Source organism: Pteropus vampyrus, unplaced genomic scaffold (assembly GCF_000151845.1).
Source record: "Pteropus vampyrus isolate Shadow unplaced genomic scaffold, Pvam_2.0 Scaffold503, whole genome shotgun sequence".
Lineage (NCBI taxonomy): Eukaryota > Metazoa > Chordata > Mammalia > Chiroptera > Pteropodidae > Pteropus > Pteropus vampyrus.
In genome coordinates, this window is record NW_011889284.1 from 479,698 (window position 1) to 495,734 (window position 16,037).

The 16,037-nt window shown below is 39.1% G+C and overlaps 1 protein-coding gene across 5 annotated transcripts in view; it reads left to right on the plus strand.

Moving 5' to 3' along the window:
• Nucleotides 1-1,124: 1,124 nt before the first annotated feature.
• The window catches only part of WIPF2 (WAS/WASL interacting protein family member 2), a 39,109-nt gene continuing 24,196 nt past the window's right edge, over nucleotides 1,125-16,037 (plus strand). The window contains exons 1-2 of one of the 5 annotated variants that reach the window (XM_011383055.2): nucleotides 1,125-1,315; nucleotides 4,546-4,734. The gene's annotated coding sequence lies outside the window, so the exon portion shown is untranslated. Of the gene's footprint in view, nucleotides 1,316-1,404; nucleotides 1,647-4,545; nucleotides 4,735-16,037 lie in introns of those variants that run through there. The other 4 variants (XM_023524862.1, XM_011383056.2, XM_011383057.2 and 1 more) reach the window with 4 other exon arrangements.

Sequence of the window (16,037 nt, forward strand, 5' to 3'; positions counted from 1 at the left end):
CTCAGTTAGCTATTTACATGCCAATCTGCCTACCACACAGTGAGTTCCCTGAGGGCAGAGGCTGTTAGTCACCTCTGCAGCCATCTCCTGGTGTCTAGCCCACAGCAGGTACTCAATGAATGCTGTGACATTTACTTGACTAGTGGGTGTTGCTCAGCACTACTCATGGCAGAACAGAAGGAAAACAAAAATAATAACAACTTCTGGCTTATCATATGCTTTCCCATTCATTACCTGATTGAGACTTCCAACAACTCTAAGAAACAGTCGGGACAGGCACTATTAGCTCCATTTTACAGATTGGGTAGCTGAGGCCCAAGAGCACACAGATAGTGAGAACTAAAAGCAAAGAGGGATGATGGAGAGACCCAAAGAGTATTTTGAGGATATACGGCAATGGGGTTGGCTGCAATGTAAAGGCACTTTTGTGGGTAATCTAGGGAGAGATCCTTAGTCAGCTGGGACGGAGTTAATAGCAGCCCCACCAGGGATGGGTGATTCCTCTCACTGACCCAAGCAACTGAGAGTCCGCAGCACCATTCTCCAGCCTTGGAATCTGGGAAACCTCCGAGCCTGGAAAGAGGATACGGGTGCTCCCGATGTGCGGGTCAGATGGCTAAAATGACGTTAACGAAGATTTGTTAAGAGGGAGGGGCCCGCCTCTCGGTTGCTATGACAACCGGTGCTTGACTACTGGGCCCTTGCAAAGTTGACAGAGGCGGGTTCTTCGTTAACTCGAAATAGGGAAAGACGTGTGTGCGTGTGTGTGCACGCGCGCGGTGGAATAAAGACGAAAAAGGTATGTTCAAGACCTTATTTAGCTCAGTAATTCTCCACCTCAGCAATATTAGAATCACCTGCTCAGTTTTAAATGTCTTGATGCCGAGGCCGTGCCCAAACCAATTAAGTCAGAATTTCTGGGAGTGGAACTCGGGCACCACTATTTAAACTTTCCCAGGTGATTACAATTGCAGCCAAAGTTGCAAACCCCGCGCTTAGCTGGTAGGTGTGATTCTTGCGACCTTCCCAAGATGGTGGCTACCAGACCGCTTCCGCCTTCACGTGCGCCGGTAGGGGCGGGCTTTCCAGAGGCGCATGCGTGTAACGTCTCTTTGCTCCCTGCTCCCTGCTCCTTTTCCCCCCCGCCTCCATTTTGTTCGCGGACGCTGGGGACGGTGGGAGCCGATCCATTTCCGGGTTGGCAAAAGGGGCGGTGGTGGCGAGAAAAGGAGCTTGCTGGGTGGGGGCCGAGCAGGACTGGACCAAGCTGGAGCAGACGTGGCGGAGGATTCGCTCCCGGAGCCGCTGCGGCCAGGTCAGAAAGAGACCAGGGAGGCTGGGTCCGTCGCTAAGATGACCTGCGGACCTGAGTGGGAGGGAGAACTGAGGGAGGGGGGACTGGGGCGGGGCTTGAGGAGAGAAGGGGACATTGGAGGAGGGGCCTCCAGGAGAGAGGGGCCCTTGGGGCGGGGCTTGAGGGGATGGGGGAAACTGGGTCTGGGGCTGAAGAACCTGGAGGAGAGGGGGCGTGGGAAACCCAAGTAGGGAGGAGTGGTCGGGAATCGGTGTGGGGCGATCGCTGACTGAAAATGGGGAAGAAGGTTATTGAGAGACAGGAAGTAAGGGATCCTGAAGGATTGGGTAAGGTGAGTAAGACGGTAACTCAGTGTGAGAGGAACGAGGTAACCGTGCGCAAAAAGGAGGTGGGGAGGGAGGACCTGTTGGGAACAGGTAATTAACAGGATGCTCCGGATGAAGAGGCCAATGTGACATTTTGGGGATTGAGCGGAGTGAAAATCAGTGGTTGAGAGGATGATTAGGGAAACTGCTCACACTAGAGGGAATCTTAAGAGCGTTAGTTGAGAAGGAATCAGAATTAAGAAATAGATTGAGAAATGCTGAGATGCGCATGGCCACAACCTAGAGTTGAGGGTTCAGATTGGAGGGATGTGAAGTGAGGGAAGGTAGAAATCTTAGAGTGCCAACAGTAGGCAGTGTGTATTGTTGAGTTACTGGTCAGGAAGGTAAATTCTTAAGTGATAACACTGGGATGAGGACCTGAACGAACTGGTGTTTACTGGAAATCATATTTTAAAGAGACTTGAATCATCTGTTACTTCTTTGGATTCCTTGAGGATCCACTTCCTTTTTCATGCTGTTATTTTTGCCTTACACTTTCTGAATGACTTACTGAAGGTTTTGGTGACTTTTTTCCTCCCTTTACAAACCACAGTAGAACCTCACTCAGGGAATAAAGACTGCTCTAGCCCACATATGGATTTACTAAGTAACTTTGAGGGAAATTGTTAAACTGTCTTGTTTTTTTCCCTTTTGAAATACAGGTTTGGTCCCTCACAGCCTCTAAAAGATTGTGTTAACCAAGTGGCATCCTTAAAGTGGTTACAAAGAAGTGATCTCTGAAAACATGATTGAGACATTGATATTTAAAAGACATGTCTTTCTCAGTTTCTTCTCAGCCTTGCTGCATTTTCTGTGCTAGGGAAGAGTTGGTTTTGATTTGATACATGTCCCGTTTTTTAACTTTTCTCAACCAACTTCTAGTAGCCAAAAATTTCCTATTATTGTGTTACATTGTATTGGCTGCCACAGAGATAAGGATAGGGAACTTAGGGGTGAATGAGGTCTGTTGATGGAGAACGCACTCTGGCAAACAGTATTTTACCCTTTAAAAAAATGTTTCAACTGCTTTACTCTTGACACTGACTTTCCTCATGAACTCTTTGAAAATTCACTGAAAAATATACAGTCGAATGTTTTGCATTGGTCCAGTCACTTTTGCCATGTTGCCAGTTGGTGGGGACTCGTGTGCTTGTGGACAACTTAACTTCTTTATTGTTAATCCTTTTAAATATTGACTTTTCCTTTGGGTACAATACCCTACCTACTTTGCCCGTAGGTGAACTTGTTTAGCTTAGAAGTGTTCCTGAAAGTCTTGGCATTTCTGAAGTCTGACGTGGATTTGCTTAAGAGGGGGCAGTTTCAAATTCTACCTCACACTTGATATCAGAGTAGTGTTTACCTTAGTAGTGTTTAGTTATGTGATGTCAGCACAAAGGTGAAATGCAGGAGAAGGAGGAAAGTATTGAGAACAATGGAGTTTTCAAGTTTTACTTTTAAGGGAAGAGAGGAGTCCTATTCCTATTGAAGAGAAAATTGTCAGATGTTCTTTCTTGACGTCTTAGGCTCTTTGATCGGGAGAGTAACCAGGTGTACTTGAGTCTATTTTCCTATTGCTTTTGAAGTAATTCTCAAAACCATGGTCTGCTGATTCAGGCTGTTTCAACAAACCACAGGAAGAGTTGCAGGCTGTGAAGTATGTACACTTTTTGGGGGGTGAAAACCTGCTTAATATTTTGCTGTCATTTCAACCTCCATTGTGTCTTTTTAGTTTTTAAGAAGGTTTTGAAATAAATTATGGAGGCTCAAGAGCTTTGGGAAGGCTTTTAGTGTAGCCTGCTTGTTTTACATGATTTTCCATTTTTTCTTATTCTATTATGTTTTTCCATTGCTCTACTTGAGCCAGTCCTAAGTGGAAATGGCAAATTACATTTTTTTTCTTCCTGTTTGGTCTCTGGTGGACATCTTGTCTATGTCACAGTTTGATACCACCAAGTTGAAAGGATTCTTGACTACTTCAAATGGGGGCAGTGACAGAAGCTGAACTGGGTTCCCTGGGCCAGAGAATGGATTCTGTCAAAGCAAAGAATAGTCGCAGAAACATAAACCAGGACCTCGAAGCTGTGACTAACATTTTGGCAACATGCTTCCCTTTGCCAAATAACTTCTTTTCTTCTTGAGTGTGGTTGTTGATCTCCTTCTCAAAGTAGGCTCTTGTTGCTACTGTTCTTCACACAACTCTCGAGCAGAAGTTGGCAGAATTCCGGTTGACTGTCTCTTGGGGATATGCTTCGGATTATAGTAGATGGGGCATTACCATGTCAAAATGAGGTTCAATGGCAGATCCTGAGAACTGCTCTGCAAGCAAATACAGGCAGGACTCTTTACTGAATGTTTTTGCACTCCTTTATGTTTCTTCTAAATTCAGATCTGTTTCTTATTCATCTGGTGATTAAATGCAGAATCATTGCCTTTGTCTAGCTTTGAAAATCCAGGGCATTGAGGGAGAGAGAAAATTTCTGATATTCTTCCCCGCCCCCCGCCTCCCCCAAGCCTTTGAGCTTGGAGAGTCACAGGATAAACGCACAGGCACTTTTTGGTATATTATAGAAGCCTATTTAAAGTGTGGATTAGAACTTCATGGAGAAAAACACTGTTAGTAGGGGGAAAAGGTGATATGCTTGCTAATGCCTGTGTCAATCTTAGATATCTTAAGATTTTGGCTTAATATTTGGAAAGAGCCTGTGGAAGCAAATGAGTTATCAAATAGGGGAGCCAGGAATAGGCTTCTAACTTGCTATTTGGGCTTGGCAAAGATAACTAGAATGGTTGTACTAGAACTTAGTTGTACTTAGTTAATGCCTTTTTCTGTGTGTTCTACTTAGTAAATACCCTTTTGTTTTTCAGGGAATAATTAGTTGAAGATAACTGTGTCTCCGATAGGTGTTGGGATGGATTATGAAGATCATTTCTTGCAGTATATGACAGTGGCCCTTGTAACATTGGAGACCCCAAGACAAATCCTCTCGTTGGTGGCCCTGGATTCGGCTTTCTTCTGCCATCATTAGTCCAGCGTATTCTGTTCCTGATATGCAGGTTTGGGAAACTAACAGGTTCAGATTCAAAGGTTTTAATTCTGGTCCAGGGTATTGGTAACAAATATGATTATTGGAGTTGTGTTTAATCAAGTCTCAGATCTTTCTTTACTGAAAGAGTGCCTTGAAGTTTGGCATATCTGTATATTTCTAAGGAATGTGTGTAGCTTTCCTCTTCATTCTTATAATTGGTTTTCAAAAGAATTTTAGTTTCTTAAACTCTTTGGATTCAAATTAAGCTCCATTTGGATTTCGAGACCCCTCAGTGAAAGTAATTTTTTAGTCAGTATTTATGGTATTTTTTCAGTACAAATTCATCAACCTACTTTCTGTGTTTATAGAAATGCTGAATCCAGTAATCTCTCCCTTTTTTTCCTCCCAATAATCTCTTCTGATTACGAAAACATTCTCCATATGTCCAGATTGGGACAACTGGTTGTAAAAAAAAAAAAAAAAATTTTCTTCTAAAGTGATGCAATCTAGTGTGGGACAAGCTGTTTGAGATTTGTGGATAAGTGAGTTTTCCTTCTTTCCACTTCCGCCCTCCCGCTGCTCAGCTAGTAGGCAGAATGTCGTCAGAGATCCAGGTATGAGATATTCAAACTCTTTCCATCACTGTCTTGGAAATAAGTACAGATTTATAAAATCTTTACAAATTTTATTTTTAAAATAGATAACATAGTCATATGGTTCAAAATTGGAAAGGTTGAGAAAAAAGGGTATACAGTGAATAGTCTACCCTCTGCCTTAGTCTATTGTCTACTCATCAATCCAGTCCATTTTCCCAGAGGCAACTAATATTATCAGTTTCTTAAGATCTTTTCCAGAGATACCATGGACATGTAACGCAAATATGTATATGTCTTTTTTTTTTTTTTTTAAACAAATGTAGCACACTGTTAATACTGTTTACTTTTTCTTTTTAATTTATTTTTATAATCATTTTGTATAAGCAATAAAGAGATTCAGCACCTGCCCTATACTGGTAAATATTTTATGTGTTTCCAGTCTTCCGCTACTAGAGTATGCTTCAGTGAATAATCATGTATATTTGGCCCTTTGCGTGTGTGACAATATCTGTAAGGTAAATTGTAAGTAGAGTTGTTGAAGCTGATTTTTTGGGGCCCTGTTACTCACTTCTTTGACAAGAATTTTTGAGCTTCTTCTGTGTGCCAAGCACTGTGCTAGGTGCTGGAGAACAAAACTGACTCAGTCTTGCACTCACGCAGTTATGATCTAGTGGGGAAGACAGTCATTAAACAAATAATTAATTACTTTTGCTATAAATGCTATGGAGAGAGCTGATTGGAAGCCTACCCATGTTGATTGGGAAGGAGGGCAGTCAGGGAAGGTCCCTGAGGAATTGACTTTGAAGGCTGAAACCCAAAGGATGAGGGGAGGACAAAAGACTGTTCTAGGTGGAGGAAATGGCATAGGTGAAGGTCTTGAGGAGGGAAAAAACATGGCTATTTTGAAGAGTTAAAGGAAGTTCCAGTGTGTCTGGAGCTTAGGGAGTGAGAAGCAGAGAGGTAGGAGGAAGGACTTCAGATAGTGTGAGCTCTCCAAAAACAACAACAATAACAACAACAAAACCCAGATAAATAGCATAGTGAATTTTGAGCTATACCTTTACAAAAGAGGTTTTTTTCTGTCAGTTCTTTCCACAGACATTAGTTTACTGATGTTGAGGCTAAAACTATCAGTATCATAAAGAAATCTGATGTTTATACGGTGGAACATGTGTTTTCTAAGAATTTCCCTGGATAAAGCCTATACTTTTAGTCTTGCTTTCTTTTAGGTCCTGCAAATTAAACTTGTGTGGCTAGATTAGGTCTTAAATTTTAGGATCTTAGAAATTGGCATAGAGATTAGTGATGATTGGGGAGCAATTCTTAGATTATGGGGGTGATGGATTGCTAGTTTGCCAGACCTGCTATTTAAGAAACAAAACCTATTTACTTCTAGGGAATATTGACTTTTTTGTAAGCCTCATGGGGCTAGAGGGAGAGCACAGATGTTCTTATTATGAACTGGTAAATACGATATTCTCGTACCCGTCATCTAGGCCATATGTCTTAACATGACACATAACTCTTGTTGAACATGCAAATGAATCAGTAGCCCAAGGGCCATTACAAAAAAACTTGAAAGCATTTTTATCTGCAAGTATATTGATTTTTGTTTAGAAATCACAGTACTCTTCCTCAAAGCCCCCAGATGGGCATGTTTGATTTAGTACCTTTCTTGTGTAATTGGATCCGCTTGCCCTATTTTCATAACTTAAAGTAGATTCTTGGTTTAGCAGCCCATCACTAGTGATTGAAGAATGAAAATGGGCAAATTTTTCTAGCATTTCAGCAAGGAGCATCTGTGTATCTCATGGCTTAAGGGTATTAGAGTGAGAGAGAAGAGACTCCTCGACAATGAAAGTCACAGCTTTGTTTTTAGATTATCTGTGGTGAGTTGGAACTTAATATATTATCCTTGAAATTAGGCGTGACACTTTTCTCCATTTGAAGTCTGGATCAACATTTATGGAGCATATGTTTAAGTTTTCTTTCAGGCCGTTTCATACTGGAGACTGTCATCACTGGGTTTTCCTTACTTCTGACTATTCTCTGTGTATACTTTTCTGTTTTCATATTTGGGGTATGCAAATGAAGGATGATGGCACATGGAAGCTGGGGGCTGATAATATGAGATATGGCTAGCCTAGAGTGAAAAGAGCCCTTTTTTTTTGTCATCAATGACTAAATTTCAGCTCACCTTGTAATCTCCTTTTAATCTAATCACCAGTATCTTAGAACTTCTAAGATGTTTTGACAACAGATATTGGTGGTGTTTGTTTTTCAGTTGCAATTGGAACCTGAGGGGTTTTTTTGTTTTTTTTTTTTTTAGTTATTTTTTTTATGGTGACATTGGTTAACAAAATCCAATAAGTTTCAGCTGTACACTTTAACAGTAAGGAGTATATATATTTACACTGTGTGTTGATCTAGTATTGATTGACCTTATTTTTTAAAATTTGGTCAATCTAAAGGTTGGTTTTGCTTATACAGTGTTAGGATTTTTTGGTTTTTCATAATTAAATGTTTGTTTTTTTTTAAAAAAAATCAACATAGTAAGAGTATATGGTTTAAAGAGTCAAATAATATCACAATTCTTATAATTAAAAAAATGGCTGCTTCATTTCTCCTTGTTTGTCCTCAGTTACTTTTACTACTTTCAGTGTTTTTTAACCAGATGTGTATCATCTTCATGTTTCTGCATCATATGCTTATACTGTTATTTCTTGATTTTTCCATTCTTAGATATTATCTATTGAATTTTTACTGTGCAAGATGATTCTTGCATTCTTATACTGCTACCATCCTCAACTCTTCCTGTTATCTACCTAATACAGATATATCACAATCTCGGTTAAATCAATATTTTGTATATTTTTGTGTTATATACCAGGATTCAATCAGAAAAACACACCATTCTTGATATTTCAAAGAGAATATTAGATGCTTACAAAACCATTGGAAGGCTATGGGAGCATAGGTTAGGGAAAACCATGTTACAGAGATTGAGAAAAAACTACCACCATTAATAATTTTGACCGCCTTAAACACCAAAGCAGGCAATTTACAGAATATTGGAAACTGCTGCAAACCACATGTCTCATATTTGTAGAAAGCCACACACCTGCTTATGCTACTGGAAGAGCAATAGTGGCATCTGCCTTTTTTCTGTCTTCCAGATCTTGAGTGAATGACTCTTATTCTCAGAGTTTAAACCACAACTCCATCGACAGGGGCTTCCGGGAATATATTTCCCAGGCCTCCAGCCTCATCCTTCCTGCTACCTTGTGAGTCCAGAAGGGAGTAGTTACCAAAAGAAGAAAAATATTAGCATCTAATATAATGACTATACAGTTTCCCCCTAAATATAATTGCCAATCTTTTTCTTACTTTCTTTTTTTCTCCTTCCTCCCTCCTCCTTCCTTTTGTGTTCTCTCTCTCTCTCTCACTTTCTCCCTTTCCTTTCCTTTCCTTTTCCTTTTCCCTTTCCTTTCTCCCTTCCTTTCCCCCTTCCTTCCTTCCTTCTTTCCTTCTGCTTGATTTATTGAATATCAATCACTAATTCATTCTTAAATTTGGGCAGAAGTATAAATCTCTTTTCAGTACATTCAAACATATTAGTAGAGCCTCTTCCAGAGGCTTTATGAAAAAGGGTCTATTGGAGGGAGTGTAGTTCTTGAGGCTTGCATGTCTGAATCATCTCTTTTCTACCCTCTCACCAGTTGGTGCTTTGATTAGATATAATATGTTATGTTGGAGATCATATTTCCTTGGAAATTTTAAGCCTCTATTTGTGGTCTTCTAACTTTCAGTATCCGTATTGAAAGTTACAGTGGTATTGTGAAGTTCGATGCCATACTGATTCTGGATTCTTTGTGTGAGATCTGTTTTTTTTTCTCTGAAAGATTTTAGGACCTTGTCTTTACCCCTGATATTCTGAAATACAATGATGATGTGCCTTGGTGTGACTATTTTAAAATTTATCATGTTTGGCATTCTGTGGGCTTTTTCAATCTAAAGCTTATTTCCATCTATTCTGTGAAGTTTTCTTGTATTATATCTCCTTCTTTGATAATTATTTCTCTCCTCTGTCTTTCTGGGAGCCCCCTATTATCCAGACAGTGAAACTCTAGACTCATTTTCTAATTTTTTTGCCTCACAGATTTCCTTAGCTTTTTCTTCTATCTTTTGTATTGAAGTTAACTTCTAGTGTCAATTTTTAAAATTTCCAAGAGCTCTCCTTATTCTTAGATTTTTATAAATATTTTTACATGTTGTCAGGAATTCTGTTTTGTTTACTTTGATTCCTATCTTTCATGTCAGAGGTTTTCTTCAAATGTCTGATAACTCTTGGCTATCTTTTCTTTTTTAGGAGTGGGGTACTAATAAGCTCTGAGCGTGGAGCCCTGGCTGATCAACTGGTGGACGCCATTTCAGGGTGAATTGGCGGCTGGTCAGTTTCCTCAGAGAGGATCCTCCAGTCTCCTGCCTAGAGAGTATAAGCCCAACAGCAGGTGTTTTTAGAGTCAAGTGGGAGATGAGAGATGGGGCAGTAAAAACTAGACTCCTGTTTGCTCCCCCTATTTTCAGTGTGGCACTCCTGCTCTTAGTTGTGACTGTTCCCTTGGTTTAACTTCTCCAGTCTTCTGCCTGGCAGCATGGGGAAAGGAAAGAGGGTTGGAGGAATCTATTTCTAATACAGACTTTCAACCAATTCTCCTGTTTTAGCCCTTCCTACTCTCCTTTGTCCAGATGTACTAGGCACCTCCAGTTTCTGAGCCTTTTCTGAAAGTCTGTGGTAGGAATCTGCTGCTTTCCACTGCAAGCATCTAGCTTTTCTTCCTTTCTGTGATCACTAGTGCATCTGCTTTCCTGCTTCCAAATTATGTTGACATCTCTTGTTTTCCTGCTGTCCCCTTTCCAGTTTCTTTTTTTTAAGTTTATATCTTTAAAAAAAAAAAGATCCCTTTGTGTAATTTTAATGGTGTTGTATGAGGGAACACTGATAAATGCATGCAGCATGTTCATATTTAACCAACATACTCATTAGCTTTTCCTTGCTGAGGTGTATTCAGATAGTGTCTCTGTAGTTGCTTAGTAATATTCCTTTAGTGTCTTCCAGACTTCCCTAACACCAGGAATTGTTTAGTATAAGATTCCCAGATTTTTCTCCTGGAAAATTTATGATTTTAGAAGGTCTGGATTAGGGCCCAGGAATCTTTTTGTATGTGTTTGTTTTTTTAGCAAATGCCCTAGGATGTGTCTTATCATCAGGCAAGTTTGGAAACTCTATTTTAGAAAGATCTTCTAAACCTTAGTGTCATAAATCTCCAAGGCAAACTCCTTAGGCAACCCTGATTTTGCTTTTGTATTCAGACTGTGTTTTAGTCTGTCTAGCTTTGGTCTGGAGTTCTAAATTAGAATGTATGTCCTTCATCTGATGAATTCCGCTCTTCTCTGGTTAATGCTGGCGGATGGTAATAACTTTGGCCTTGTATGACTCCATTTTTTTAGCCAACATTTTTAAACCCACTGGTTCCTGGGATATGTGGGTGGGGAGGAAATATTAATTATGAACATGGAGCTACTTTCTGCATTTCACTGTCCAAATCCAGGAATCTGTTAAATTTTTTTGGTAAAATAGAAAATTGACTCAGGCTTTGAAAACAGATGTACTAATGATCTGCCTCCGGTATATGCCGCATCATTTTTGGAGATGTTAAGGCACTGTGAAGTTTGTTTTTAACTTTGACAATTGGAAGGGCATATTCTCTTTTCTTTTTAGTGTTATAGATCCCTAGGCCTAGAAAGGAAAAACAGCTGTATCTTTTACTGCCAGTCTGTAAAGTGACTGGCAATTGTTTGCAGCTGCCCCTAGGTTGCTGTGACTTGCTTAGCAATCAGGAGCCAAATAGTACCTGTCTTAGTACCCTACTTGCCAGTTTTTAGGTGTCTTGTGGCTGTTATTAGCTAAAATACAGCCTGAGGAAGCCATGGTGTCGCTGACAGAAGGCTGACTTGCATTCTAAGAAGAGCAGCACTATACAGACAGCTCTGATACCTTTTTACAAGTTCCAATAAAGCAGTTTTGGTGAATGAAGTTACAAACACAGTGCAAAATCTAAAGTATTACTGTTTCACTGATAGTTGACCATTGGCTATGTTAATAAGGTACTACTTTGAACTATTACTGATTTACTGCAGTTGACTATTTTCTGTACACATTTCCTCACCTTCCCAAAACTTCATTGCTTTCAGGATAACAGGATTTTCTTTTTGCTTTGGACTGTGTTAGGGGCTGGGAGTGTTTAGTGAGGTCATTCCCTGTTGTCTGTTTAGGATGTTTTTCAGACATTTAATTTACAGTTGCTCTTGCATTTGTTACCTTTTTTTATGAAGCCATTCTTTGCAGCTGTGGTTATTTAATTGAACACAAGAATAGGCTTCTCATTGATTTATCATTTTAGATGAGAGGACTTGGCTCCTGGCTTGCCCTGTATCAGGGAGTAACCTGTGGAACCTGATATTTACCATATCAAGTAGTATGTGAATAAGTAGACTCCTGAGTTTACCTTTTTTGAGCTTTTAAAAAATAATTGGGACAAGAGGAAAGAGTCATATTAAGAGGAAAAGCTGTATTATTGGGATGCATACATATGTTTTTATTAGAGAAATTGTATTTGAAAGCATTTTGTTATGTAGTTAGATATCTTTCTTCTGCCTCCTTTTCTCTTCCAGGGTTGTGTGCTGCTTGTAACAGTGACAAATCATTGATTTAAAGAGTAAAACATCCAGATTTAGTTATGGAAGTCTAGGGTTTTCAGTTTAAATATTCATGGTGGGTATATGATTTTTTAAAAAATACTTTTTGGATAAATCAGATTTGTTGCATAGTTGAATTTTCCATGATGGAAAATGCCTGCAGTTGGAAAAATGATTTTTTTTCCCCCTTCATGGAATAACCTTGGAATTTTAATTAATTCCATCCCTACACATGATACAAATCTGTTTCACCAGAGGTTGCACTGAATTGAATTTCAAGGAGGAGGTAGCACCTTCTCCATTGAGAAAAGAGGGCTATGGATTATTTTCAAACTACATAAGGCATTTGGGGTGGGAAGGGTGTTAAATAACAGTATGTATAACGCGAAAGTTATTCTAGTCTGTTTCCTTGTATTTTAAACCAAAAATGCTTTCCTGGAGACCCTCTACTGTATTTTGCCCTAGAACACAATGGAGGTATGTTCATAATTCTGTGTTGATGTCAGTTCCCATGTAGTTAAAGGAACCCGTTTGGCTCCTGCTGTTCATTAGTCTCTTGGAGTGGCATGTGAATACCCTTCAGTAGCTCCTGGCTCTTCTCCCATGTTGGGGTTCTCTGGTTTAGGAACTGGATGCCATTATGCCACTGTGGTAATGAGCTTCTACCTCCCCATACTGTACTGCTTTTCAGGAGTGAAGTTGAAGGGCAGGTGGACAGGCAGGCGGGTTATCATCAGGTGACCTTTAATCCTGGAAGGCTTCTAGTTAGTACATAGGTCCCTAGCTGTGCTTAAGCCAAGAGATCAAGTGCAGTCTGGGATTAATGAGATAACATTGAATTTGTGATTTCCTCTAGGTATGAAGCTATTGATTCATTTAGACTTCTTTGGTATTATAGACATATGAGATGGACAAAGATACTACTTTTGGTTTGGAGTATGGCCTATAAGGCCTCAGATTTCATCTCCTACCATTCTCCTCCTCACTGTATTCTAGCTCCTCTGGCTTTCTTACTAGTTCTGTAATACATCAAGCTCATTCTCATCTTGGGGGGTTTTCACCTGTTCTTGAATTCTTTTTGGAATGCTATTCTTTCCTCAAGTGGTCATAGGGCTTGCTCTGCTCATGGAGAGACCTCTTTGGAGAGCCAGCCCTTCTCCTGGGTTCCTCTCCTTGCACCCCTATCTGAAAGAACACTCTACTCTACTCCTACACTCTCCCTGTATGATTCTCTCTCTCTCTCCTCATTTCTTTTGTCAGTAACTGAGATACTGAAATTATATGTTTGTTTGTTTAGCTCTTCCACTAGACTATAAGCCCTAAGATTATAGAAACTTGACTTGTTCAGTTTCTAGAACAGGGTTTATCAACCTCAGCATTATTTACATTTTAGACTAGATAATTCTTTGTCGTGGAGGGGCTGTCCTACATGTTACAGATTGTTTAGCAGCATCCCTGTCATCTATCGACTAGATGCTAGTAGCATCCCCAATCATGACAATCAGAAAGTCTGTAGATGTTGCCACATGTCTCCTGGGGAATAAAATCACCCTGGCTGAGAACCATTGTTAGAGAACAATGCTTTGGCATCTAGCGGGTATTTAATAAATATTTATTGACTGGATTAAGTGGTGGGTGATGCTCAGTGGATGATAAGTGAATTCATGAATGAATGAATTCAACAAGTTAAAAAATTTTGGAATGCTGAACTATGTGCACAGTCTCATGTTTCTTCTTTTCCTTTTTTTATGTTATTTTTAACCACGGTTTATCATTTATTTTTGAGATCTTTTCTTTTTTTTAAAATTTTTATTCCCTTTCCTCTTTTTTATAGATATCCATTCTTCTGTCTTTTCTGTTTCTGGCACATTGATCCATCTTTTGCTGCTGTTTTGCTCTGCTCAGACTTGCTCGCTCTTTCATCAGACTGTGCTACTCTTAAATTTACTTTTTTTCAGTTCAATAATTGGCTGTCGAGCACATACCCAATGTTGTAAAATAATAGGAGAGAACTATGAAAAGATATGATGCTGTTTGTGTTTAAGAGCTCATTGGGTAAAATGAACATAGTAACATGAAATCTTCCTCTGTACTCGTACTGATGGGACACCATAGGGTTATTGTTAAGTCATCGGAATGGGCTGAAATTGCTATTGAATTTGGAATCTAGTTTTAACAGAAAACTACTCATTCACTTTTTACTTATTTTCATTTATTGCAGTTACCCTTAGTTTCTTGCTATTAAATGTTTGTCTAAAACCTGGTTGAGAAATACAGAGTGGACTTGATCATTTTGAAGTCATTTAATGTGAATGTTTCTATGTTTGATTGTTTTAGTGAATAGTTTTGAACAGCTGATTCATCACAGGTTTTTAATGTCCGTGCTTGGAAAGTCTTGCCACCCTACCTACCTGGGTTATTGAAGTCACATTAGGCAAGACGTTAGGTAGTTGCTACTGGCTGAGATTAAAATACACCAAACAAAAACCCCATTCTCTACGTGACTTTCTTTGTCCTAGAGCAACTGATTTTCTGCCAGACATTTATGTTCCATCTCAGATACTGTTAGAAAGATTTCTTCTGATTTGAACTATGGAATCAGAAGAATTCCATTGGGGAGAATGTCTGGAATCTTCTCTTGAAGACACAACTGTCTTCCCTTTAGATTATCTGGAGACAGAGTAGGCAGAGCTGTTGGTCCAGACGGGATCTTGAAATGTCTCTTTTCCTATTTCTTTATATTGGGAAGAAGTTTAATAGAATATTTTAAAAAACTAAACATGTATTTAAGAAAAGAGAGGTAATTTTCTTGTTGACATCCCAAATTCCTCCTGATATGACTGATTCTTATAAGGTGGAATTTAGGCTCTTGAGACTTTGCTGAGAGGAGGCAGCCTAGTTTTTAAGATCAAGTTTTTTCCGCTGTTGGGTTTTGTTGGGTACCTCAAAACAAAAACCATAATTTACTTTGTAATCAAAGCCAAGATTAAAGGAAAGTATTGTTACCTGTGGTCTCTTAGGACAAAGATAGATGGCATTAAGATTTAGATACTTTTGGATTTTTCTCTTTTTAAAATAACTTGCAGTTGGAACCTGACGGTTTTCTTTTTTTTTTTTTTCCAGTTATTTTTTTTTATGGTGACATTGGTTAACGAAATCCAATAAATTTTGTTATTTGTATTAATTTGTTCAAATTAATAAACTTTATTAATTAAGTTTTTAGTTATTAAGTTTTAATTACTTATTATTAAGTTATTTTTTTTTATGGTGACATTGGTTAACGAAATCCAATAAGTTTCAGCTGTACACTTTAACAGTAAGGCATATATATATTTACACTATGTGTTCACCTCCCATAGTTAGATTTCTTTCTGTCACCACATATTTGACCCCTTTTATCCCATCTACCACCCCTTTCCCCCGTCCCCTACCCTCTGGTAACCACTAGTCTATTGTCTATGTCCATGAGTTTCTATTTGTCCTATTCATTTGTTGCTTTTAGGTTTACATCCCACATATAAGTGGTTTTCAACTTTTTCTGTCTGACTTATTTCACTTAGCATGATTATCTCGAGGTGCATCCATGTTGTTGCAAATGGCATTATTTTAACTCTTCTAATGGCTGAGTAATATTCCATTGTATATATGTACCACAGCTTCTTTATCCAGTCATCTATTGTAGGACACTTTAGTTGCTTCCATGTCCTGGCCACTGTGAATAATGCTGCTATGAACATCCGTGTGCAAATATCTTTTTGGATATGAGTTTTCAACTCTTTGGGGTAAATACCCAGTAGAGAGATTGCTGGATCATATGGCAGATCGATTCTTAGTTTTTTGAAGAACCTCCATACTGTTTTCCATAGCGGCTGTATCAGTTTGCAGTCTCACCAGCAGTGTGTGAGGGTTCCTTTTTCTCTGCATCCTCTCCAACATTTGTTATTACTTGTCCTGTTGATTATAGCCATTCTAACAG